At 39.7% G+C, this 24,370-nt stretch overlaps 1 protein-coding gene and 1 long non-coding RNA gene across 3 annotated transcripts in view; one reads left to right on the forward strand and one right to left on the reverse strand.

Moving 5' to 3' along the window:
• Window positions 1-848, reverse strand: part of FOCAD (focadhesin) — a 310,658-nt gene extending 309,810 nt beyond the window's left edge. The window contains exon 1 of the mRNA XM_082400998.1: window positions 792-848. The gene's annotated coding sequence lies outside the window, so the exon portion shown is untranslated. The remainder of the gene's footprint in view (window positions 1-791) is intronic.
• Window positions 849-1,064: 216 nt separating this feature from the next.
• The window catches only part of LOC309632937, a 30,204-nt gene continuing 6,898 nt past the window's right edge, over window positions 1,065-24,370 (forward strand). The window contains exons 1-2 of one of the 2 annotated variants that reach the window (XR_014247157.1): window positions 1,065-1,213; window positions 23,913-24,148. This is a non-coding gene — a long non-coding RNA (uncharacterized lncRNA). Of the gene's footprint in view, window positions 1,214-7,763; window positions 21,303-23,912; window positions 24,149-24,370 lie in introns of those variants that run through there. The other variant, XR_014247158.1, reaches the window with a different exon arrangement.

Genomic DNA, 24,370 nt, shown 5'->3' on the forward strand with positions numbered 1-24,370 from the left:
AAGCTCCAAATTCAGAAACTAAACTGAGGGATCAGGATGCCATGGCTGAAATTAAAACTCATGGAGAGTAGGGGCAACACAGCTGCAAGTCTCTGCAAATCTTTGCATAGCTGTTGCAGACATTTCAAAACATACATTCATACATGTATGTGATATACAGAGAGAGATACAGATATATACTGTTTCTTCAGGGAATTCCTGCAAACGAGGACAGAGCCAGAGAACCAGGAGGTCTGAAAACAGGCCCTGCTCACCCATAAGCCTTTGCATTAAAGTGGACAGGATCTAAGTGAGTCACTGGAAATTAGGAGGAGACAGTCACCCCAGGACGAGCAGGACAGGGCTGGAATCCCCTGTGCTGCCTTCGAGTAGGGAATCGGTCTGGGGAGAGTGGGACGACGGCAACCTGCTGCAGGAAGGTATGCAAAGATCGCGCCGACCTGTTTCCGAGTCGGGATCCCGCTGAGCCCCACCGCAGGCACCAGAGCAGGCCCCACCCAGGCATCCGAGAGCTCTGTAACGTAGAAGGCCTAGTCCTTCAGGAGTTCAGAACCCAGACAGGACAGGACGAGGGCAAACGGCAAGACCTGTCCCCTTCCCGACCGCCCACACCGCGACGCGGCCCTGCCACCACATGCTCCACTGCCCCATCTCCCATCAGAGCGCCAGGCCCACAGGGCCTTAGCCTCCCTCCCAGCAAGCTGAGTCAGGCCACCGGCGGGTGCGATCCGGCGGCCTCTGTGCTGGAGGCAGCGGCCCGCAGCCAGCCGCCTGCCACCCACATAGCTTACCTTCCTTCTGCCACAAGCTCAGCCCCACGCCGGCTGCCTGACGTGGCCCGCCCAGCCGTCTCGAACGCCTGGGGGCGGGGACTACGGGGAGACAGCCAATGGACTGCAGACGGCAAGGGCCTGCCCCGCCTCCTCCACCTTCGGCCCGCCCGCCCTCGCTCGCGCGCACGCGCGTTCAAGGCCAAGGCCGCGCACTGCGGCTGGAAGGCAGCGTGGGCGGAGAAGCGCGGCTCCGCAGCCGCCTGGGGACAGGTAGGGCGGCGCGTGCAAGTGCTGGCTGCGGGGCTGCGCCGCAATGGGGAGTTGGCCCAAGGGAAGGCAGTTTAAAGGAACCCGCCTGGAGATGCCACTGCAGCGTGTCCGGATGGTCCTGTTGGCAGCCTGCCCCTATGCAGCTTTTGGCGGTGCAAAGCAGCTTCTTGGTATTTGGAGATTTTGTTTCCCGGGAAAAAAGTAATACCGGTAACATTAGGATTCAGAAATTTTAATACAGACGGCAGACTTGCGGTTTCGTTCTTCTCCTTGTAGCTGCTGCTTGGTATCTTTACTTCACTTGGCCAGCACAGAACATTGCAGTTCTTGATGCTACAGTGACATTATCCACCTGTTGGATGGTCCTGCAGGTCGTCCTGGCCCAGGCATTTCTGTTGATTTAGTCTGGGGAGAACTGGCGCCCATAATTGTTACTTTTATTGTTGTTATTATTTTTGTCTAATACTTATTGAGTGTCCACCCATGCATGAACACGCATTTTCATAAGAAGGCTCTAAGACACCTGGCACCATGGAACAGAAGCTAAAAGAGGCAGCAGGAAAAAAAAAAATGAGGTTATGACAAAATGGAATTCTGATTGTGGATGGCAAAAGTGAAAATTATATACAAGATGAAATAGTTAAGTTGCTCTAGAGAACCAGACTTACCCAGCAGTTTCTAAACCCTCGTGCACCTTTACAAGCATTTGGGGAGGTTTTTTTAAAATACCAGTAGCTGAGCCCCATTTCTAGAGATTCTGTTTTAATAGCTCTGCTGTGGGGCCTTGGCATTGGTCTTTTTCGAAGTTTCCAAAGTGTTTATAATGTGCTGACAAGTTTTGCTTCTCATTTGTGAGAAAGATTTGGTTTCCTATACTCCACTTCAGAAGAGTAATTATATACCACAGACCATCTTCAGTTCTCTCAATAATCTATTATGCATTTATTCTGTAAGAATTTATCTAAATTAATTTTGAACCTACTTATATATTCAATCTCTGTTACCCTTTGAGAGAAAGGAGTGTTATAAGGTTTATAATTGCCTTCTTGATTTTATGGACTTTGATGATATTCCCCTTCAGTCTTTTTTTTTTTTGGCTGCGTTAGGTCTTGGCTGCACATGGACTTTCTCTAGTTAGAGCGAGCGGGGGCTACTCTTCGTTGCGGTGCGTGGGCTTCTCATTGCAGTGGCTTCTCGTTGCGGAGCACGGGCTCTAGGCGTGTGGGTGTCAGTACTTGCAGCACGTGGGCTCAGTAGTTGCGACACGCAGCCCCTAGAGCGCGGGCTTTAGTAGTTGTGGCTCGTGGGCTCTAGAGTGCAGGCTCCGTAGTTGTGGCGCACGGGCTTAGTTGCTCCGCGGCATGTGGGATCTTCCCAGACCAGGGATCGAAACCGTGTCCCCTGCATTGGCAGGCAGATTCTTAACCACTGCACCACCAGGGAAGCCCCCCCATTCAGGCTTAATAATTCCAACTACATCAGCACTTCTTTTATGACTATTTTAATTCTTTTTAAAAATTCTTTTTCTATTTCCTTATTTTTTGAGATACATTAGTCAAAGTTACAATTGAACATTTAATTATGTGAACAGCACCTTTCAATGTATGTCAACTCATTTAATCCAACTTTATGAAGCAGGCACAGTTATTACACACATTTTATAAATAATGAAAATTAGGCACAAGGAGTAAAGCATCTTGATCAAGAGGCACTCTGGCTCTCAATAAATAAATGTACTGCATCTGTTATAGAAAGTCTGGTTTTAGGAGTGTTTGGGGAAACGTCCATTTAAAGAAAGATGGTGAGTCTGTGATTTTTCACTTCTGACACTTCCCCTAGATTCTGATTTTGGGCAGGATTGAGGGATTTCGGCTGTTAAACCAACAACCTAGAACTGACAACAGCTTGCTGCAGATCTTGGGCTAGGCTGGAAGCACAAGGACTCACCCTCTTCTGGGATATACTCACCCTACTTCTGGGATATACTCCTTCCATACATGACTGTAGTTCAGGAAGGATTGTTCCACCTTTTAATTTATTTAATCTATTGCTATACCTGGCACTGTGCTAGACATGAGAGATATCAAGATGAAATACACAATCCAGAGCCTCAAGGAGCCAGCTCATCCTGGAGAGTTATTTGTACAAGACTAGAGGTATAGACTCTTAGAACCAGAAATGATGTCAGAAGCTGCCAGTCTATGACAAAGTTTTAACTAAGTGCTGAAATGAAAAATAAAGACAATGTATTAAGTTTTCATAAAAATAAATTTATTCAGTGTAAAGGACTGTTCTTTTTGAGGTTATGCTTTGATTTTTTCTGTTAAAAATGTTCTCTCTTTGGGAATATACTGTATAGCACAGGGAACTCTACCTAATGCACTGTGGTGACCTAAATGGAAGGGAAGTCCAAAAGGGAGGGTATATCTGTATGTATATGGCTGATTGATTCATTTTGTTGTGCAGTGGAGACTAACACAACATTGTAAAGCAACCATACTCCAATAAAAATTAATTTAAAAAAAAGAAAAAGTAAATAAAAAGAGAACTAAATGCTAAAAAAAATTTTTAATGTAAAAAAAAAAGTTCTCTCCTAATAATTAGTAGGTTAAGTTGTTGGGAGTTTTGTTTACTTTAACGACCTTAAAGTCCTGTGTTGATTATCAAAATTTTTTGATGTTTTACTGATTTAGTTTAACTGTCAATTGCTGGCGAGGGAAATTAAGACTGCAGAGGGACAAAGTCCAGTTCTCTTTCTACTGCATACCCATTGGAACAGCCCATTTCATGAGCAGGGCTAGAAATGTTTGAAAATAATAATAACAAATTTAAAAAGAAATCAGGGTCAAGGTTAGACAACAAAGATTAGAACTGGTTCTGATAGGCCAGCTGTGTTGTTAGCCAGGAAGAGAAGTCTCCTGCCTGCTTAATTAATCAGATTAGCTAAGTAGCTTGGTTTCCTTCTGAGCTGAAAGCAAAGAATGGGGCCTGAGGGAATACAGCTACTGTGTGGAGTGACATTTTGATTGGGGTAAAACCTAGGAAAAATCAGCTTGACTGAGTCAGGCACACCCATATCTGATATAGATATGTGGAGTCTATATTCCCTGAGAGTCAGCCTGGGGAGGATTTTTGAGAAACAGCAGGGAGAGACTGGATCCAGATGGGGGCCATGGGAGAAGAATCAACTTCATTCATGTAACCTGCAGAGGGTGGTCTAGACCTAATATCAGAAGCCCCGGCTCAGATGGAAATTTCAATTGAAGGATCAAAACAGACTTCAAATCTGTATATTATTTTCTGGATAGGCTTAGATCCTACATGCAATACATGCAAATGGACTCTTTGCCTTTTAAATATTCAGGACAAACCACCGTCTTGCAGAGGTAAGCAAGCAGACAGCATTTCTCTGTTAAACTCCTTGTATTATTACCCCTGAAGTAGTTAAGCAGTTCTCTATTGTACCAGACCCTTTAGATAAGTACACTTTTTGAAGTCAGTATAGAAGCGCCTATTGACTTTAACAACAACAAAAAAAGAAAGAGAGTAAGAAAAATGTGTCCACTCCCAAATCATTAACTGAACTGAAAAGAATATGCTAACAAAAAAAGACACTGTAGTGTGAATCCTGTACTGTAAGAGAAGGTCATGTCCCCCACAGCATCAGGAGAGGCACAAAGCCTTGAACTCAGGCCCAAGCATGCTGGGCTAGCTCAACACGCCCACACATTCATCAGCAGGAACGAAACTGGGAGGAGAAATTCAGAACTGAGTCACAGGGCTCCACTGTCGACACATAACAGAAAGTAGTCTTATTAGACTTAATTAGATGCGAGTAGAGGGCTCCAATGGCTCCTCATTTCTTTTAGAGGAGAAGCCCAAGCCCTTACAAAGGTCCACAAACTATACATGGTCTGTCTCCGTGTACCATGCACCTCCATCCCCAACACACACACACACACACACACACACATACACACTGCCTGTTAATCTTTGACCTTGCCTTCTACACTCACCCCAGCCCACTCCACTCCAATCACTCTGCCTACTTGCTGCTGCAGGATCTTGGCACTTCCCCCCACATATTCTCATGACTCATTCCATTGAATCATTCAAGCCTTTGCTGAGATATTATCTCCTGGATAAGGCCTACTCTCTCAGTCAGGGTCCCAGCAGGAAACAGATGGCACAATCAAATTAGGAAAATGGAGAAGCATTTAATAAGGGACTATAAACAAAGGTGTGGGCATGGAATAAAGAGATCACAAGGGAAACTCAGGAACATTGAGGCCCCAAAAATCACCTCTGAGCCTAAAGGGGCAAGAATAAGGAGTAGTTACCAAACATGGAGAAGGCTGTGTACATAGGGACTACCTGACAGGAATTGGGAGCTTTGGTCAAGGAACACAGCCAGTCCACAGTGACTCAACAGGGAGAGGAGAGCCCAGGAGTTAATACTTTGACCTCCCTCGTTGTCCTCTCTCTTTCTGATCTTCTGACTCAAGGGAACCCCATGATGCTGTTCATATAGGTCCATCTCCTGGGGCACAGTGAAGGGGCAAAAAAAAGATATCTCTCAATCAATCTTACCTTGATTACCTACAACAGTTAGCTTTTGCTGTGTAACAAACCACCCCAGAACTTAACGGCTTAAAATCACAAATGTTTATATTGCAAAAGCAGCCATGTCTAGTCATGGTAAGGGTGGAAAAGGCCCAGGGAAGGGAGGGGCCAAGCACCATGGAAAAATGCTGTGCAAAAACCTGGGGATCAGGAAGCCTGCCATCCAGTGTCTGGCCCAGCATGGGGGCTTTAAGCCCATCTCTAGCCTCTTCCAAGGGGAGACCAGCAGGGTACTCCAAGTCTTTCTGATGAACATGATCCAGGATACAGTCACCTACACAGAGTATGCCAAGCCCAAAGCAGTCACAGCCATGGTGGTCTACAAGCTCAAACCCCAGGGATGTACTCTAGGGCTTTGGTGGCTGAGAGTACAGGATCTGCCATAACTCAACATTGAAAAAAAGAGCCCTTTTCAGGGCATCCCATGAAGTCACATAAAGGGTTGTTGTGTATTGCAGAATTGTTAAATCTGAGTAGGTAAAATCAAATAGCAGTTTGCATAAGGCTGCTGCAAGGTAGATGCATTATTATTTTGCAATGCAATTACATAATTTAATCCTGGAACATTTTGTCACACTAAGGTGCTGGGAAATCGGGTTTTTTTTTTTTTAACAAAGCAAAAGAAATAGGTCTTCTAAAAAGGGGTACAATAGATGAGCACAAGCAAATGGTGCTGATAAAAAGACTGGCTACCTAAACAAACAAACAAACAAAAAAAGAAACATTTATTCATTTTTCAGGATCCTGTGGGTTGCTTAGGCAATTCTTCTGATATAGGCTGGCTTTTGCTGGTTCCTCCTGAGTCTACTTATGTGTCTGCAGTCAGCTGGCAGCTTGGCTGGTCTAGAATAGCCTCAGCCACCTCATGTCTGGTGGTTTGCTCAGTGTCAGCTGGAGCAATAGGGATGATGTAGCCATGTATCCATATTAACTGTAACCAATCACTTTTCTTACTCATATGACACCATCAGATCCTTGCTAATATAAAGATACATTATTTTAATGGAATTCCCGTGTTAAAACAATACCGATTTTTATTTGACCCAGCAGTGTCTCCAGTCTCAGGGGATAGAATAGGACTGATCAAAACCAGAGGTCGGCGAATTTTTTCTGTAATGAGCCAGAAAGTAAATATTTTAGGTTTGTGAACCAAGAGGCAAAATTGAGGATATTATATAGAAACTTAAAAGAAAGAAAACAAATTTCCACAAAACTTTTATTGATGAAATCCAAAGTGTAATGATAATTGAGCACAATCATTTGTAATTCAGGTCTACTAATGAGAAGAATGGAATTCTTTGTTGGAAGATAATAGTTCATTTAATTGGGATTCAAAGTTTGTATTCCCTGTCATCAAAATCAGTTCCAAATATTCATCTGTTAATGCTGATCTATAATGTGATTTTATGCATTTCATCTTTGAAAACACCTTTTACACAGATAGATATGGCCAAATACTGATATCAATCTATGAGAGTATGATTTTAATTGAGCATATTTATCACTTGGAAGTAATTTACAGAATTCTATTAGGTTCTTCTCTTGATATTTGCCAATTACCATGTCATTATATTGCAGATTAATCACTTCCAATTGAAGGTTAGGTGGAAGATAGCTGCAAAGTTACATGGATTTTGAAATATGGAAATTTCCTTTCCACATGCATTAAGATCCAAAAAATGCTTTTGGAACTGTAGTTTAAGCGTAGAGAATATATCTCCTGCAAATTTTTGTGGGAATGAAGATCTTGCTTCTTTTTAAAACTTTGACAGCACAGGAAGTATATTAAACAGCTTGACATTACTTGTGATTCAAACAGCATCAGTTGTTCTTAAAATGACTTTCCCACAGCATTACATTTGCATATGGGCACTGTCTGCCTTGTAATTTTATATTGAGAAATATGACCAAGTCTGCAGCAAAAGTGAATTTTCAAAACCAGTGTTCAATAATAGTGATCGAGGGAAGTTCTCATTTCAAAAAAATTCAGTCTCAGGCCTGAGTTCAAAAATTGCGTTAAAACTACCACTGCTAAGCCATCAAACTGCTGTATGGTAGGGCAAGGCAAAATATTCAGCTTCTATTTTTGACAAAAGTTCACAGAACTGATGATTGCTAAGTCCACCAGAGTAAATGAAGTTTAACATGGAGGCTACTGGTTCAAAAGCACAAGAAATTGAAAAACTTTCTGCAAATGACCCACTGATGAATAACACAATGATTAACCACAGGCTTTAAATACCTATCATTTCACAAGCTTTATAAATTTGTCCAGGTAAGCCTTCTCTGCTCCACACATATTTTTATCACCATCAGTTGGAACTCATCTTAGCAGATTCCACTTCAGGTTGTACTGAATTAAAGCTTTCTCAACTTCTTTGAAAATATTCTCATCTATAGTTGTTCCACGCAGACAATTTGTAGAGGCTGATTCTTCGGTCAAACTCAGCATTGACTCCTTGAATAAGCAATGTACTGAACAGTATTAGTAACATCTGTCAATTCATCAAGAGACAAGGAAAACCTGTGGAAATCGTTTAATACTTTGTTTTTTAATTAACTATTGATGTTGCTCCCAGTGTCCTCAACTCTTCAAGGAACTGTTCTCAGTGAAAGGCTACTGGTCTTAAACAAGTTTATTTTCTCCAGAAATATGTCTTTAGCTGCTGCAAGCAAACATGACTTAATTAACTCACCATCAGTAAACGGCTTTCCTTGCTCAACTAACAAATGAGCCACTCAGAAATTTACTATGGTTGCAATTTTTTCATTTTTATTTTTGTGGAGAAATTCTGCTGTGATATGTTGCATTTTAAATATGCATATTTTTCTGATCATTGATTTCCTGTGAGTTGGGAACATTGTGATGAATCTGGGAATGTCAATACAAAGTGTAATCTTTTCACACAGTTATAGTGTCACTGTACAATAAACACATACTTTGTCAACTATTTTGAAAGCAAAATAATCCATATCCATTGTGCCTTTAAAAGCATGACATAAAAGATGAGTGACGTCAAAAAAAATGGTGTGATAGGAGACCTCAGCCTCCCTCCTCCCACAAAGATCAACAGTTAGACAGTTACCACAAACAAAAACAGTTCTGGGAGAGCTCTGGGGTCCACCTAAGAAACTTCAGCAACAGGGAACTCCCTGGCAGTCCAGTGGTTAGGACTCTGTGCTTTCATTGCTGAGGGCCTGGGTTCAATCCCTGGTGGGGGAACTAAGATCCCACAAGCTGCACAGCGTGACCAAAAAAGAAAAAAAAAACAAAAAACAACTTCAGCAACACAGTGGAACAAAAACCTGAAATCAACTGCAAGAAAAGAGGGAAGACAGCTTAACTCTGCCTGCTTCGTCCCATCCCACAAGCCAGCATGGCTCAATGCCAAGGGGAAACTTCCCAACTAGAAAGAGTTTCCTTCAGCAGGAAAGGAAGAGTAAGGTGAGTAACTAGCTTCCCCAGCCTTTTGGGACACTGCACAAACATCCCACTTTAGATTCACCCAACCCAGACCTGCAAAGATGAGACATATAGAGATGGCTCGAAACAAGGAAGAAAAGCAAGGGCTACCAGTAGCAGCCATACAGCTAGAGCAATTACAGTTCAAAGTGACCAGCTTTGCAGATAAACCTGACAGATTTGGCCACAGAAGAAACCAATGGCCCAAACAGCCACTGAGGAGTCCTGAAGATGTCATCAGCTTTCACCCCACAGATATTCATCTTCACTGACAACAGCCGCCTGAGTCCCTCCCTGTTCCCTTCCCCACCTCTCACCCTACCAGAGCCGGGGGATTGCACTAACTCAGCCCAGGCCTCTGCAACTCTGTGAATGCAACACACCAGTCTAGACCTCTGAGTTGAACCCCACCACTGTACGTACATTCAGGGTTAGCCCTTCCAGCTGTGCACTTGCATGCCACTGGCCTGATGCCTGTCACTGGGCTCCACTGCAATACGTATACCCAGGAGGAGACTGTGCAGCCACAGGAGAGCACATCAATGACCAGAGCCCGTGCAAGTGCTTGTGGGACCAGATTAGACCCTGTCTTCCGTCACTGGCCTGTACCACTGCTCTCACCTGCAGCTAAGCCCCTCCAGCTGGGCATCTGCATGACCCTGGCCCAGACCCCATCACTGGCCTTCACTGCCATGCACCCATGGCAAGACCCAGCAGCCATGGTAGTACACAACAACAGCTGGCATCCCACAGCTGTCAGTGAGTCCACAGTTGGCCCCAGCCCTTGCTGCCTGCCCTGGCCCCCATCACTACATATGTATCTGCAACTGGTCCTCACCACTACATAGATACCTGCAGCTGGCCCTCTGTAGTCAGCACTGACTCTGGTCACCACCACTGCCTGCCCTGATCCCCAGAAATAAACATACTAAAACTAACGGGATGTTACAAAAGCATTTCTAAGGGGACTGTTTATAGCAATAAATGTCTACGTTAAGAAAAAAGAAGGATATCAAAGAACCTAACTTTACACTTTAAGGAACTAGAAAAAGAAGAACAAACTAAACCCAAAGTTAGCAGAAGGAAATAAATGAAAGAGGGACCAGAAAAACAATAGAAAAAGTTAATAAAACCAAGAACTGTTTTTTTTTAAGATAAACAAAATTGAAAAACCTTTAGCTAGACGAAGAAAAATTAAGAAAACAGTTAAGTAAATAAAATCAGAAATGAAAGAGGAGATATTGCAACTTATACCACAGAATTACAAAAGAAAGATCATAAGAGACTGCTATGAACAATTATACACCAACAAACTGGATAATTTTAAGAAATGGAAAAATTCCTAGAAACCCACTACCTACCAAGACTGAATCATGAAGAAATAGAAAAACTGAATAGACCAAAGAGTAAAGAGATTGAATCAGTAATCAAAAAACTCAAAGGAAACAAAAAAGCCCAGGACCAGGTGGTTTTACTAGTAAATTCTCCCAACCATTTAAAGAAAAATTAATGCCAATTTTTCTCAAACTCTTCCAAAAAATTAAAAAGGAAGGAACACTCTAGAAAAAAAAAAAGGGAACACTAACAAACACATTTTATGAGGCCAACATTACCCTGATACCAAAACCAGATAAGTAAGGACACTACAAGAAAACTACAGACCAATATCCATAATGAATATAGATGCAAAAATTCTCAACAAAATGTTAGCAAACCAAATTCAACAGCACATAAAAAGATTTTACACCATGATCAATCAGGATTTATCCTTGAGATGCAAGGATAGTTCAACATATATAAATCAATAAATGTGATACACCACATTAATAGAATGAAAGATAAAAATCATATGATCATCTCAATAGATGCAGAAAAAAGTGACAAAATACAACAACATTTCATGATAAAAAATGCTCAACAAATCGGGTATAAAAGAAACATACCTCAACATAATAAAGGCCATGTATGACAAACCCACAGCTAACATTATATTCAATGGCAAAAAATTAAAAGCTTTTCCTTTATAATCAGGAACAAGACAGGGATTCTCACTCACTCTTATTCAACATAGTACTGGAAGTCCTAGCCAGAGCAATCAGGCAAGAAAAAGAAATAAAAAGCATTCAACTCAAAAAAGAAGAAGCAAAATTATCTTTTTCTGCACATGATATGATCTGATATGTAGAAAATCCTAATGATGCCACCAAAAAAATTGTTAGAACTAATCAATGAATTCAGTAAAGTTGCACAATACAAAATCAACATACAGAATCAGTTGCGCATCTATACACTAACAACAAAACATCCAAAAAAGAAATAAAGAAAATAATCCCATTCACAATAATATCAAAAACAATAAAGTATTTAGGAATAAATTTAACCAAAAAGGTGAAAGATCTGTACTGAAAACTACAAAACTCTGATGAAAGAATATGAAAAAGACACAAACAAATGGAAAAATATGCCATGCTCGTGGATTAGAAGAATTGATATTGTTAAAATGTCCATACTGCCCAAAGTCATCTTTATTCAATGAAATCCCTATCAAAATTTCAACTGCTTTTTTCACAGAAATAGAAAAAAAAATCTTAATATTTGTATGAAACCACAAAAGATCCCAAATAGCCTAAGCAATCCTGAGAAAGAAGAACAAAGCTAGAGGCATCAGTTTCTGATTTCAAACCACATGGCAAAGCTATAGTAATCAAAACTATGGTACTGGCAAAAAAAAAAAAAAAAAATGGACACATAGACCAATGCAACAAAATCAAGTGCCTAGAAATAAACCCTTGAATATATGGTCAACAGATATTTGACAAGGGAATCAAGAAAACTTAATGGGTAAAGATATTCTCTTCAATAAATGAAGCTGGGGAACCTGGGTAACTACATGCATAAGAATAAAATTGGACCCCTATCTTATACCACTTAAAAGAATTAACTCAAAATGGATTAAAGACTTAAACATAAGAACAGAAACTGTAAAACTCCAAGAAGAAAATGGGAAAATCTCTTCAACAGTGGTCTTGGCAATGATTTTTTGGATATGACACCAGAAACACAGCAACAAAAGCAAAAATTAACAAGTGGGATTACATCAAACTGAAAAGCTTCTGCAGAGCAAAAGAAACACTCAACAAAATGAAAAGGCAACCTATGGAACGGGAGAATGTATTTGCAAATCACGTATCTGATAAGGGGTTAATATTCAAACTATGTAAAAAACTCATATAACTCAATAGCAAAACAAATGGCTATTATCAAAAAGACAAGAGATAACAAGTGTTGGTGAGGGTGTGGAAAAAAGGGGAACATTTGTGCACTATCAGTGGGAATGCAAATTAGTACAGCCACTATGGAAAATAGTATGGATGTTGCTCAAAAAATTAAAAATAGAACTACCACATGATCCCGCAATCCCACTTCTGGGTATATATACACAGGAAATGAAAACAGGATCTTGAAGAGTTATCTGCATTCCCAAGTTCATTGAAGCATTATTTACCATAGCCAAGATACGGAAACAACCTAAGTTTCTGTTAAAGGATGAATGGATAAAGAAGTTGTGGTATATGTAAACACAATGAAATATTATTTAGCCGTGAGAAAGAAGGAAATCCTGAGAACATGGATGAATCTTGAGGGAATTATGCTAAGTGAAAGAAATCAGACAGAGAAAGACAAATACTGTATGATCTCACTTATATGTGGAATCTAAAAGAGCCAAACTCATAGAAACAGAGAGTAAAATGGTGGTTACCGGGGACTGGGGGTGTGGGGGAAATGGGAGATATTGGTCAGAGGGTACAAATTTCCAGTTATAAGATGAATTAGTTCTAGGGATCTAAAGTACAGCATGGTAATTATAGTTAATAATATTATATAATTGGAAGTTGCTAAGACAGTAGATCTTAAATAGTCTCACCACAAAAAAGAAATAGTAATTATTCAATGTGATAGAGGTTTTAGCTATCTGTGGTGTAATCATTTTGCAATATATAAATGTATCAAATAAATGTATTGCAAACCTTAAACTTACACAATTATATCTCAATATATTTGAGATCTATTTGTGTATGTATTATGTGTCAATATATTTGTGTCAATATATCTCAGTAAAGCTAGGGAAAAAAGCATGACATATAAAGCTTACTTTTCTTATTTTGACATGATGGATCTGTACTGGTTTTTTTTTTTTTTTTAAACACATTGTAGAGTAGTAGTTTCTTTTTTTTTAATTTATTTATTTTATTTATTTATTTTTGGCTGTGTTGGGCCTTCGTTGCCGTGCGCAGGCTTTCTCCAGTTGCGACAAGCAGGGTCTGCTCTTCATTCTGGTGCGCGTGCTTCTCATTGCGGTGACCTCTCTTGTTGTGGAGCACAGGCTCTAGGTGCACGGGCTTCAGTAGTTGTGGCGCACAGACTTACTTGCTCCGCAGCATGTGGGATCTTCCCGGACCAGGGCTCGAACCCATGTCCCCTGCATTGGCAGGCGGATTCTTAACCACTGCGCCACCAGGGAAGTCCTTGTACTGATATTTTTTTAATGTAAAAATTATTCTTAGCTTGCAGGCTCTACAAAAACAGGTGAAGGTCTAGATTTGACCCACACACTGTATTTTACTTACCCTAACACAAGCCCATTATGGCTATTTTGTTCACCTTTGCCAGATACTTTCCCAGACTCCATTATAGCAAGGTGTGGCCATGTGATTCGGTTCTGTCCTATGAGACTTACAGAACTATAAGATTTCTAAAGAATTTTCTTTAACCAGAAAAAGAGGGCATTACAAGGAAGAAGTCATTTGCCTTTGCTCCTGGCTTTTGTATTTGTGGAGAATGTATGCAAAAGTAGCAATTGGTTGGGAGATTGGGATTGACATATATACACTAATATGTATAAAATGGATAACTAATAAAAACCTGCTGTATAAAAAAAGTAGCAATTGGTTCTGTTGCTGCTTCCTTAGCTATGGTCCTGTCCCCATCCCACCTCACCCCAGATTTAGACATAACCCCTCGCCTAGGCACTTACTTAACTCCAGAGAACTCCCTAGCCCCCTTCTGCCATCTGAGGATAGGACGATAAGTCTGCAACCTGGAGGTGGCCCTTACCCTAGCCTGATGATGCTGATCTCTGACTTTCAGCTTTCAGAACTGTGAAAAATTAAAATTCTGTTGTTTAAAAGCCACCTAGTCTATGATATTTTGTTATAGCAGCCCAAACAGACTAAAACACTAAGGAAAAAATTGTAGTGCTTGTTGATTTCTTCGATGTAAATACTCTGTGGCTGATTTCAAACGATGCAAGTGGTGTCAGTGAATATGGAGTTAGGAAGAAATGTGCACTACCAGTGCACAGGAGCCAGTAGAAGCTGGGTGCAGCACTCGTAGTGACAACTATGGTGCGGATGTCTGTGTATGTGAGGTGAGTTTTGAGGGGAATGGAGGACAATTGAGGCACATCACACCTGGAAGATTTACTGTACTGGGGAGCAAGGCAGGCAGTTCTTGCCCCCTTTTACCCTTGTAGGGAACACAGCTGTTCTCTCCAGCATCTGTTTGATACTATATTTTCTCTCTCCTCTCTGCTTTCTTTCTTTTAATCTCTCCTACTTTTTATTTTTATTACGTGTTGCTGCACTAATCTACTTTTGTGAGAGAATGGTGCCTCCTTTGCAAGAATGGCCAATAGGTGGTGAACCGAGCAGTCACCATACACTCAGGTTCAGAGGTTTGCTCTCCTGCTGTGCACACTGAGGTACTTAGAGATTGCTGCATCCAGCTGAGAGAAAGCTTGTCCTGGGCTGCTCCCAGATTTGGAGACACTCCTACAGCCTGGGGATTTCACAAGACTGGTACTGGATACAGGACCTTGCATAAAATGATGGGAGAAGTGTAGATCTGCTTTCACCAGTATCGACGTATACATTCCATTCTTAAGGGATTTTTCTTCTTTAAGAGTTCTACTCCTTGAAATTTGTCACTAAGGGTTCAGATGTGTAGCTTTTTCGTATACACATAATTTTATCTACATGCGATTTCATGACTGTCGAGTTCTAATTAGCATGACACATTTATAAGATTGTAGGTATCTGTGATACAATATATCATATATTATATCCAGGATATAATAATTTCCCCTTGCCCTATGACAGAAGAGCAGAAAGATAATTTTAAAATGTCTGAGGGACTTCCCTGGTGGCGCAGTGGTTAAGAATCCACCTGCCAATGCAGGGGACATGGGTTCGAGCCCTGGTCTGGGAAGATCCCACATGCCGCGGAGCAAGTAAGCCCGTGCGCCACAACTACTGAAGCCACACACCTAGAGCCCATGCTCCGCAACAAGAGAAGCCACCGCAATGAGAAGCACGTGCACTGCAAGGAAGAGTAGCCCCCGCTTGCTGCAACTAGAGAAAAGCCTGCACGCAGCAACAAAGACCCAATGCAGCCAAAAATAAATAAATAAATAAATTTAAATAAATAAATAAAAAATGTCAGATTGAGATTGACATATATACACTAATATGTAGAAAATAGATAACTAATTTAAAAAAAATAAAACAAAGGGAACTGCTTTGGAAAAAAAATGTCTGAGAATATATCTGCCTAAGGAGAGAATGTCCTGTATATGATCAGAGTCTCTTGTACGGTTAGTATTTACTAGTTGGAATTTCTAAGGTTTTGAATAATAATTATTATTTGCTGGTGTCAGGTTAGTAAAGTTGTTAGACTTATGACCCAGTTAATAGCAAAAGATAATCCAAAAACCAATCAATTATTCCCAAGTGCCTACTATGGGCAGAGTGGTTAAGGGTTTAGACTTTGAAATCAGAGGAGTACGGGTGCCAATCCCAGAGGTTAATTAACCATGTGACCTTGGGCAAATTGCTTTAACTCCCCAGGTGTCATTTTCCTTATCTATAAAATGGGGATAATAATAATATTTACTTCATGAGGTTGCTTAAGGATTAAATGAGATCATTCATATAAAACCCTTAGCCAGTTTCTGAATTTCACCTATCCATCCATTCCTTCAACAAAGAGGAATACTCACCATGTAGCAGGCCATGGGCCCATAATAAGAGCTCGGTGAGTATTAGTTATAATTGTTGCTGCTAAGTTCTCACCACGGGTTTAGTAAACACCCTGGACCAAAAAGATGCATGAGAAACCCATGCTGCTGTCACAGGGATTTCAAGATTTTAAAATGACTTTTAACTTAATTTTCTCATGCTTCTCCAATTCTCCACAATTCCTCAAAGATCAGCAATTTCACTTGCAAATATCCCAGAAGAAGAGCTGGCTTCCTGGGTGTGTGAAACGTGTAGTCACACAGGGCCTCACACTCAGAAAGTCCCCATGTTTGGTTTAGTGCTCTACTATTGCTCTCTGGAAGTTCTCAAGAGTTTTCCAACAAGGGCCCTACATTTTCTTTTTTTTCACTTTTTTTTTTCACTAGATCTTGCAAGTTATGGAGCCTGTCCTGCCTGGTATGTAAAGTTTCTAGGTCCTATAATCCAGAATTCATTTAGAACGACCAGGTATTCTCCAGCTACTTCTCAGATTTCTGTTCCCTTACTATTTTGGTCTGTACTGCTTTGATTATAAGGAACAGAATCCTCTTGATTAAAGGAAGGATCAATGTAAGGAATTAGTCATCAGATTTAAGGAGGCCCTTACTCTCAGGAGCTGACCCTGCCCTTGCACAGCCCTGAGAGTGAGTGTCCCCTTAAATTTTGCGCCCAAGACCTCACTTGCCTCACCCTCACCTGGCCCTGCTGTGGTCCTTGGTGGAGCACAAGGCCCAAGAAAGAAGACACCAAGGAATTAAATATCCAAGAGCAGGGAAATAAAAATTCCCTCTCCTCCATCCTTCAGTCCCCACTAGGACTTCCTATGGGCTGAGTCCAAATGGAAGTCAGAGGGCAAGGAATTCCTTTTGATGCAGAGGTCAGCCCAGAGCCTGGTGGAGAGGCTGAGTGGCTCTAAAGAGGCAAACGGAGACTACCCAGCACAGGTTGGGAACAGGACAGCAAACAATAAAGCTTTTCTAGTGTTATCACCACTATGTACACTATGTGTTTTAGTTCAGTTTAGAAACACTAAATTACTTTTAAGCTTTGCTATTTCATTTCTATTAAGTAAAAAAAAAAAAAAAAAAGATTTTTAAGGTTTGTCCAGAAGAGTCAGGATTCAGCCTCCTGACAAGTCTAATACTCAGTGTAGGGCAGCTCATATGTGGAAGGTGACCTCCTCAGAGACAGCCATTTAACTGGCTCCTGACAGCAACAATTATGACTAATGGATCTATTCAGTGGCCATCATGCCCTGTAAGCACACCAGTTAGGAGTTTTACAACCTTTATAGCCTACCCTAATTTCTCTCCTTTTCCTCCCCCTGTCTATTTTTTTAACATAGATGTTGCTTTATATCAAAACATAAAAAATAGAAATATGAAAACAATAGTTAGCTATTGCTTCTTAGCACTGGAAGTATTTTCTTGCACAGCATAACAATGCTGGCAGATAATGCAACTTTGCTTATATCAATACACATTTATAGAATGTTTCCTCTTGATTGACATTTCCATCTGAATAGGTTAAGAGGATGTCCTTCATCTTGCTTCTCTTTTTGTATCTATTTGTTAAAATGAAGTCATTAAAGGTCAGATAATTCTTGGGTTATTTTCCCCTTTATGATGAAATGTTGTAAGTAGTCAGTAACAAACTCTCAAAGAAAGGAAAACAAAGAGAACTTTGTTATTACCATTTAATGCCTCATTCTAAAAAATACTAAAAGGAGATGCAGATAAAAATGGATTTCTTGGGACTTCCCTGGTGGCGCAGTGGTTTAGAATCTGCCCGCCAACGCAGGGGACACAGGTTCGAGCCCTGGTCTGGGAAGATCTCACATGCTGCTGTGCAACTAAGCCCGTGCGCCACAGCTATTGAGCCTGTGCTCTAGAGCCTGTGAGCCAAACTACTGAGCCTGCGTGCTACAACTACTGAAGCCCACGTGCCTAGAGCCCGTGCTCCGCAACAAGAGAAGCCACCACGGTGAGAAGCCCATGCACCGCAATGAAGAGTCGCCCCCGTTCGCCACAACTAGAGAAAGCTCGCACGCAGCAACAAAGACCCAACACAGCCAAAAATAAATAAATAAATTTATTTTTAAAAAATGGATTTCTTCACTACCATATTAAATAAGAAAATGCATTTATTTACAGGAAGCTATGCAGTTAAATCATATTTCCCTTAGAAATTATTAGAGAGACTTGGCTCTCCCAGGAAGAGGAACAGGTGAAAAAGGTGCACTCCCTCTTCCCTGTCTAAACGCACTGAAACCTTTTCTAGTGACATCTATAAACAACTGAAAAAAAATGAATAATTTGGCTCCACTGCTGTTATCTGCATCAGAATGATCTCTTTGATAAATACAGTGAAGGAAGTATTCCTTCTCTATTAGGAAGACGCGTAGTCTGGTTTTTATTTTGGTTTGATGTTTTGTTTTTGTTTTGGAGGGGTTTTTGATTTCTTTATTCTTTGGAAGTCCAAGGTTTTCCACACACAATCTTGCCACAGATGAACCCTGAAGCATCCCTATCACAAGAGTGACCATGTGCAAAAGGTATTCAGCTATCAGTTGTAAAGCACCGAAAAGATAATTGGAATTTCTATAGTGGTTTCCTTGGTGATTCCTCCTTTTTGTCTTCTCAGGGATGTTCCTAGACCCCAGGCTAACATCACAGAATTATAATGAAAGACTCCATTGTCAGGGATGTGGCCAAAAGCGTGGGATTAATTTTGGATAGGGTTAAAACACAAGAGATGAGACATTTATTGGATATTTTTTCTTTTACAGTTTAAATTCTCAATTATAAAATTATATAGCATACATTTTGTCCCTTCCTTCTGGGTTAATAAATCTGTAGACTTTCCTTTAACTTTAAGAGCCTGTCAATGAAACTTATATCAGATAATTTCAATCTCAAATGAATGAGTGAATGATTTTTAGCTTTTCCTAAAGTGTATAGACTAAGATTACTTACCAGAATATTTTGAGTTGTATGGAAGATTTAATTTTTAATTAATTAAGATGACAGTATGAGACATAACACAACACACGTATTTCACACAAGCATGTTTTCAGTGACTATATAGGATGGACAAAGAAAGAAAAACTAGTTAGTGGTAGATTCTTAAGCTGATTCACATGTAATTACTAGTAGCTTCAGAGAACAATGCAGGAAGCAACTACCAAATTTTCCTAAATATAAAGGGACCTCGAAATTAAATCAATCCCTTATTTTCCTAATGAGAAGATACAAAAATAGTGAGGTGTTGCGTTTTTTTGCCCTACTAGAATATATAATATTTTAGAAACTTTGAAGACATAGTAAAAATCATTTAATAATTTATTTACACATACATGTATACATATTTATAATAACATGTTATCTAATATTATTTTAGGATGTTTTCCTACTCATATATATTCATTAAACAATTTGATTCAAATTCTTCACAGGCCTCTCCATCATCACTATTTTTGTCACCAAGAGAGCCACATTTGAAATCATCATAATTTTCTAGCACACCATTTTCACTTCCATCTAAGTTGCTTAAGACTAAGTATTGAATCTGTATGTGAGCTATAATTGGACATTTTATTCTAAGTCATAAATATCTATGTAAGGAAGATTAAGGCAGTTATTTTTATTCATACTATATGTAATATTCATGATATTCACCAAATAACTACTTAATAGAATGCTTAATAGTACGGGTAACTAATTTAAACAATCGGAGAGTGTTACAGCATTTTTAACAATAAGAACAAAAACCAGCAGTTTTCTGATCTATACTCTTCACCCCTGATTCCAAGTTTCTGGTGGCCACTGCTATCAAGTCTGTTAGGGGTTTTTTTTGGGTTTTTTTTTCTCTTAGTATTCACCTTCCTATTTCTAAGTGGGTTATTCTAGAATTTCTTGATTTTTCAAAAAAAGTTTTAGATAATATCTCCTGACTTCCTACTTTGAAAGATAAGGGTTTAATCTCTCTTATATATGTCTCCCTCTGCCACCTTCTCTCTCTCTCTCCATCTTTATAGTGTAGTATCACAATTTGGGGTTAAATCAATATTCAGTGTTTACTTTATTATGCTTATATTACGATTCACAAATGAGCCACCTTGTTTGCTATAATAACATTTTCATTATTGTACGGTATTTTTGTTTTTCTTTCCTGGCATTAATCATTGCCTCATTTGTTTTCATTTGCTTTGTCTTCTATGTACCTGTTACTAATTCATCCTCAAACTTTCAAGGAAAACTGTAAATCTTTGTTCAATATGTCTAAACACTTTAGTTAATCTGTTGCAATATATGTTTCATTTCCTATGGGGAAAAATCCCTCCTGAATCTCTTTGTCTTTTTGTGCCATCTTGGGACCTCCTGTCATCATCATCATCATCATCATCCTCACCATCATCAAAACACTCTTGACTTCTTTCCTCTGGTAGATCTCCTTTTCTCCTGCCCCCCACATCTTCTTTCTCAGTTTACATTCTCACTAGCTTTCTAAGAAAGGAAAGGAGATAAAGGTTTTGAAATCTTGCATTTTGAAATGTCACATTTTCCCCCATGTTGATTAATAATTTAGCTAGGTATAGAATTCTAGGTGGATATAATTTTACCTACAGTTTTAAATGCATTGCTCCATTATCTTCCAGGGTGCTATTGCAAAAGCTGAAGTTATTGTGATACCCAATTATTTTCATGTAACTTGTGTTTTGTCTTGGAAAGTTTTAGGATTTTTCTCTTCATCCCTGATATTCTAATATTTTATTTGGATGTATCTTAGTGTTAGTCTTTTCTCACACTTTGTTGGGCATAGCATGAAAAAGGCACAGTGTGTCCTTTCAATCAGGAAATGCAAATCCATCAGCTCTGGAAATTTGTCTTGAATTATTTCTTTGATAATTCTTTCCCACAATTTTCTCTGTTTTCTTTTTCTATTAGTCAGATGTCGGACCCTCTAGCTAGTTTCGTTCATTTAAAACATATTTTACAGTGTGTTCTTCTGGGTGATGAAAAAGTTTGGAAACTAGAGGGAGAGGATTGTACAACATCATGAGTGCACTAAAACCACTGAATCGTACACTTTAAAATAGTAAGTGTATGTTATGTGAATTTCCCTTTAATTAAATATTTTTTTCTCTCCTATTTTCCATCCCTTTGTTCAACCTCTTTATTTGTTCAACCTTTCTGGCAACATACAGACGTTGAAATTTCTGCTTTTTTATTTTCACTTTTTAAAAGTCTATTTATTCTCTAAATATTTTTATAATACCCTGTTAGTACTTTATGAATGCAATACTTTATCTCTCTGAAAGGTTTCTTTTTCCATAATTGTTTTTGTTTTATCATTCTCCCTGAATTGTCTCTGCTTTCTCAGAGTTACTTTTGTTTGTTTTTGTTTGTTTCTTCCAATGTACCACTGCCTCCTAAATAATGTTGGAGTTTTCTGTCTTTGGAATAGTTTACTTCTTTTTTGCTATTTGGCTTTCCCACTTAAGTGTCAGCTTTCTCACTTCTGTTAAGTCAAATACTATTCACCAATTTTCCAGTTTTCAAAATGTTACTGATATTTACAATCTGTTGTCATCGCCTCTCCTGTCTTTGTCCTTGTGTGGTCTTATTCCATTTAACCACTGGCTGCCATTTTCATGACTGTTTTCTGGAAGCAGCAGAGAGAAATTCATGTCTTTGCTCCAGCAAATTTAATTGGAAACCTGTATTTCTTTTTAAGGGGATCTCACCAAAAAGTCTGTTTTAAATGACAAAAAATGATTTCAGGTTGAAGCCATTCTCTCCCAAACCAGGAATAATGACTATGGTAAATCTGGTTATGTTTCTTGGTCTAATTTCTTTCTTTCTTTTTTTTTTTTAAGCTTATTCCATTACTTGACTTATTTAGGCATCCAAAACTGGCATTTTTTGAGGTCACTTCAAGCCAATGGTTCTTCAAAGAACATAACTTTGTAATTCAAATAACATGATTGAGAAATTATTTATGTAATATGAGAACCTTTATAAAAATTTAAATATAGGGAAATTCTTTATAACCAAGTGAGAATTTGGGTGAAAGTATTTCATCTTATTGGGAAATATATTCTATTTTTAAATATTATTTTTCAATTATATTCTAGATAATGAGAGATTAAAACCTGGGAAAAGCAAACATACAAAGAGATTTCTTTCCTCTGTATCCACAGTTTCACATCCTTCAGTTCAACCAACCATGGACTGTGTAGTACTCTAGTACAAAATTGTTGGAAAAAATCCTCATATAAGTAGATCCATGCAGTCCAAACCTGTGTTGTTCAAGGGTCAACTGTAAAGTAAAACTAGAAAAAAAAATGCTATCAAGTATAATGTCCATTGAAAATCAAATCTTTAGAGTGTTTCCAAGTACATGTGCTTCTATGATTAAGATCTCCAGGAGCTGACTCTGAGAAGTTCAGGTGGCAAGATATTTATAAGGGATAAACACCTGTCAAAGGTCCGGGGAGGAAGCCAAATTGAGCAGAAGGAAAAGTTGAACACTAATGCTGGCCTGACAAAGCCCCCAGTCCACCTGGCCGGGAGCTCAGGAGCTAAAAATACCCTTCAGAATGTTCCTTATAGGGCTTTGGTTGCCTCTCACCCCATTCTCCTCTGCATCACATTTATTGGATAGCTTTGCTTCCCTACTTCTCAGAGAAGACCAAGAACATCAAGCCTAACTCTGTCAACTTCCAGTTGCCATCGTCTGGCTCCCCAGTTGCACTCTTAATACCACTTGTGTAAGACATGCCTTTCAAAGAAATCCCTTCTATCAAGTTTTCCCTCACTGTCTTCAACCTCTCCCTTTCTGCTGACTCATTTCCCATAGTCTACAAACATCTTCACCCACTCATTCTACATACAGCCTTTCTTGTCATGGAACATCCCTCTAGTCTTTGCCCACGTCTCTCTCATAGTCTTCTCAGCCATGATTCTTCACTTTCAGCTCTACAGGTTCCTTTTCTGACTTACTTCTCTAATCACTGTAATCTGACTTCTGAACCCTCTCCCCAAAACTCCATTGCAAGGACTCTAGCTGGGGCTTTCAATTATCCTGCATTTTACATCCAATGAACACTCTTCTGCCGCTGTTACTTGACATCTCTGTGGCAATCATACTGTTGACCACATTCCTCTCATCTTGGTCTTCCTTCTGTCATTCTGACCAAACTATTGCTGTCTGCCTTGGATCTTCTTTTTCTGCTAACCCTCCTACACATTGGAGTGGGTATACCCTCACATTTTATCCTTACCTCTTCTGTTTTCACTCTATAGACACCTTCTCTGTTAAGGAATCTCAACATTCGTCCACAATTTTAACTTCAGTTGTATGAAAATGCAAATAATCCAGTAACATGCTGTAAAACCAGACTGCATGGGTTCATAGCCTGATTCTACCACTTCTCGGCTGAGAGTAACCTTGGACAATCTCCTGTGCCTCAGTTTTCTCATCTTTAAAATGAGGATAACAGTAGTATCTACACCATAGCATTATTGTAAGGATGTGTGGGTTAACATACCCAAAGTGTTTAGAATACTGTCTGGTACATAATAAGCTTTAGTTAAGTGTTAATCACAATTAATATTATTGCTATTATTATGTTACCATTATTATTGTGATGACTCACAAGTTATTATCTCTGGCCCCTACTTATCTTCTCACCTTCTCATCTAGACATTTAACTACCACTGGACCTGAGAAATGTCCACAGTAACCTCAATAAAATATCTTCAAAGCTGAACTCATTGCCCTTAAAATAAAACCTAATTTTTGACTTTGAAGATGGTGGAGGAGTAAGACGTGGAGATCACCTTCCTCCCCACAAATACATCAAAAATACATCTATATGTGGAACAACTCCTACAGAACACCTACTGAACGCTGGCAGAAGACCTCAGACCTCCCAAAAGGCAAGTAAATCCCCATGTACCTGGGTAGGGCAAAAGAAAAAATAGAGACAAAAGAATAGGGATGGGACCTGCACCAGTGGGAGGGAGCTGTGAAGGAGGAAAGGTTTCCACACACTAGGAAGGCCCTTCGCGGGCGGAGACTGCGGGTGACAGAGGGGGGAAGCTTCGGAGCCACGGAGGAGAGCGCAGCCACAGGGGTGCAGAGGGCAGAGCGGAGAGATT

This window comes from Balaenoptera borealis, assembly GCF_965194805.1.
Source record: "Balaenoptera borealis genome assembly, chromosome: 8".
NCBI lineage: Eukaryota > Metazoa > Chordata > Mammalia > Artiodactyla > Balaenopteridae > Balaenoptera > Balaenoptera borealis.